The sequence below is a fragment of the Schistocerca piceifrons genome, chromosome X (genome assembly GCF_021461385.2).
Source record: "Schistocerca piceifrons isolate TAMUIC-IGC-003096 chromosome X, iqSchPice1.1, whole genome shotgun sequence".
Taxonomy (NCBI): domain Eukaryota; kingdom Metazoa; phylum Arthropoda; class Insecta; order Orthoptera; family Acrididae; genus Schistocerca; species Schistocerca piceifrons.
The window spans coordinates 32,733,874-32,737,605 of record NC_060149.1 but is presented as its reverse complement, the minus strand read 5'-3'; the positions used below and the strand labels follow the sequence as shown (position 1 = coordinate 32,737,605).

Here is a 3,732-nt window from a genome sequence, read left to right as displayed (position 1 = left end):
GGGAAAAAACTGTCCCAGATGTAAGCTCTAGTAAAGAGCATTTCCTAAAAACAGCTATACTCGGAAAACATCGCCAGCACTGGACAGTCAGCTTGCTACCGGCAATGCGTGGCAGCGTGGCTTGCTCGCACTCGGCGCAACGAATCCCCACAGCACGGCCAGCAGCCTGTTATTGCATTTCGTGGAAGTCCGAAAATTTGAGTACGACCGCCGGAGCTCACCCCTCGGAGGTCGTTAGCACCCTCACAACGCGAGGCGAGGCGAGGCGAGAAGCGAGCTTATCAGCAACAAAAACGGCCAGCCACATCCATTTGCGCAGTTCAGCAGGTCGCGTCTGCCGATAACCCCGGCAGGCCATTGCGTTTTGTCAGGCGACCACACCCTCAGTGCACACTCCGCCGGTGGCAAAATATGAACAGACACCGGAATTAAAAGACTGGGGGCGCGCCCCAGCCCTTAACAACTTTCCCGCTAGTAAGAGCCATCAAAGTCTACATTGGTTGGCTAAAGTAATATGAAAATCCCATAAATCGTCACATTTCCGACACTTCTTTCTGGTTCATCGCTCATCGAGTAACGCTGTGTTAATATCGTTCTTTCAAATTTCTGGAAATGTACTCTGCTGTTTGTTATTGTTATCATACGATCACAATAAGATACAGTGGAAGGGTAGTCGTTCTCTTTCCAGTTGTTGTTTCCGGAGAGAAAATTTAGTGATCTGCCTAAATTTATCATTTTGCTACCGATGCGTTGCGATCTACCTATGTTCATTTGAAACTGCATTAACACGAGCCCCAAGTAATAATGTAGAATTCTAAATAAGAACGTCGTGGGGATGAATTTATAACGGCTGGTTGTATTTTCCTCTAGGGTTACTGGTTCAGCGCGTCATTTAATGTTTAAAATGACAGTTGAGAGTGAATATAATAAACAAATGCCGTGAGAAATGTTTATTTATTTGGCTTCTCTGCATAAACGACAACAGAAGTAGCAGCACTCCTTCTGCAGGCCACAAGTGGCCCATCGGGGCCATCCGACCGCCGTGTCATCCTCAGATGAGGATGCATATAGGAGGGGCGTGTGGTCAGCACACCACTCTCCCGGTCGTTACGATGGTTGTCTTTGACCGGAGCCGCTACTGTTCGGTCGAGTAGCTCCTCAATTTGCATCACGAGGCTGAGTGCACCCCCGAAAAATGGCAAAAGCGCATGGCGACCCAGATGGTCACCCATCCAAGTGCAGCCCACGCCCGACAGCGCTTAACTTTGGTGATCTGACGGGAACCGTTGTATCCACTGCGGCAAGGCTGTTGCCTAACACAAGTAGAGTTCACAAAAATATACAGCTGTATCGGTGTTCCCACTTCCCAGTAGACAAAAATGATACAGCGATAAGTACAAAATAAGTACGTTTACAACAGCCTCTGTATGCTACATCCGACGATATTTTTCCGTGACTGTCGCACCCAGCTGAGAGATCTGCCTTCAACAAAGTGGCTTGTAGCGTCATTACTTTCACACCAGCTGAGTCATAGGTCAATATTACAGTGTATTCTGATTCGACGTAAGTTTCATGTAAATTTTAGAGTACAACATCTACTCAGGCCACAACTGGGGCGTCCACCATTAGACGACGATTCAGTCACTGGATCGAAAATAGTACTGGAAGGATATTCAAAAACTGAAGATGGCACTGGCGGGAAATTTAAAATTCCCGGATAGCAGTGGCGGCAATTTCAAATACAGAAAGTGGTGGAAGTAACCCACTTGTGTTGGCAAGAAAATTAAGGAAAAATATCCAAGACTGTGGAATTAGCTCACTTGTGCTATTTGTCATTATAGTAACATTTACAAAAGTATCCAAACAGTCTCAAATTTTCTCTATGTTCATAAACATCCCAACTATCAGAATATTTTGTATCCTGCTGAAAACTATCTGAACTATCACATATTTGCAAAGCGCTCAAAAACATCCATGTGCAATGCACTAGTTATCCAGAACTTAAGTAAAGAGTATAACTTAGAGTATTTCTATACCTAAAATATGTAAGGTTCACGTCGGTAAGAGATATACACGTGCGCGTGGGGCAGAAGAACGTAAAAATTCACAAAGCATTTCAAATGGCAGCATTCACAGAACAGATCGGAACGACAAACAATTCCACAGTGTATTTAATTCTCACAGACAATTAAAACGGATCAGTATTGAATGGAGTGGTATTTCAAAAAGTTCCACAATGTGTTTGAGAGACGACAAGTTACTCTCTCGCCTATTTTTCGCATACGGAAAATTATTAAAGATTTTATTACTACCTGATGCTCCTTGAGAGTAAGACTCCAGAAAGTTAATGGCCTGAGCAGACGTTGATGGAGCTTGGTAGGGCATTAAAAGCATGACGTATTTTTATGATTCTTAGCTCACAGAAACGGACTGTAGGGACGTGTGGTGGCGCCCCCTACGATCTCTATATAAGGGGCGGCCCCAGCTCCTAGCAGCCAGTCGTCGACTCACCTCGGAAGATGTTCTCCGTAGTTGAGAACGAAACGTCAGGGAGAAGAAGTTCTACAGATCGACCACGACAACTTAGCCCGGAAGAGTTTACTGATAAAGACGCCGGCCGTGAAAGCCTACATGGAATGAGGACTGTAGGGAGTTGAAAGCAACTGGCGGCGAGACCATCCCTTAGTAAATCTAGCCAGACAGCTCCATAGCCATATAGCGCAGACAGCAGAACAATGCGGCGATACCTGCAGCAGTGCCAGCAGAAGCCTGGGCAGGGGCGATGATGTAATGGAATGCGTCTGCCCAGGAGAGCCGTAAACCTCGCATTGTGTGCAGAGCCACGTATAATAAAAATTCAGATGTTTTAGTTCAAATGGTTCATATGGCTCTGAGCACTATGGGACTTAACTTCTGAGGTCATCAGTCCCCTAGAACTTAGAACTACTTAAACCTATCTAACCTAAGGACGTCACACACATCCATGCCCGAGGCAGGATGCGAACCTGCGACCGTAGCGATCGCGCGGTTCCAGACTGTAGCGCCTAGAACCGCTCGGCTACCTCAGCCGGCCATGCTTTCGTGTTCACTGATAGTGCAAGTAGGCCAGTGAGCCACTTCCCTCAGCTGCCTCTGTTGTATAAGAGCACTCCAGCATCTGAGAAATGTTAAGAATTCAAATTTCAAATCTGTGGTAAAGCCTTATGGGACCAAACTGCTGAGGTCATCGGATCCTAAGCTTACACACTACTTAATCTAACTTATAATAACATACGCTACGGACAACACACACCCACGCATGACCGAGGGAGGACTCGAACCTCCGACGGTGGCAGCCACCTGGACTGTGACAAGATGCCTTAGACCGCGCCGTTACCTCACGCGGCTAAACGTTTAGAGACATAATCTTTATTACACCTCGTAGTTGGAACTAACAAGCTCCAAGGCACAAACTTTGAGACTGAATCCGTTCGTTTGTTGCCATGGGAAGAGACACAACCTTGGAGGAAATCCTCGGTGAAAACTTTAAAAAGCCAGTAATTGTCGGATTATTTTTTTCGAGATACAGTTTCTTAACTCTTCCCATGGTTCGACATGACTTTGTGCTGTCATGTGGGAGGGGAAATTTAGCGTCTCTAGAGCCTTATGATTGGCTCAAGATGGGGTGCAGGCGGTGTCGTTCGTGCACGGAATTTTTTTCAGGAGAGGTATGAAGCACTGGGGTGCGGGATC

At 46.2% G+C, this 3,732-nt stretch overlaps 1 pseudogene; it reads right to left on the bottom strand.

Moving 5' to 3' along the window:
* Window positions 1–1,196: 1,196 nt before the first annotated feature.
* On the bottom strand, window positions 1,197–1,314 carry LOC124723813 (annotated as a pseudogene).
* Between the last annotated feature and the right edge of the window lie 2,418 nt (window positions 1,315–3,732).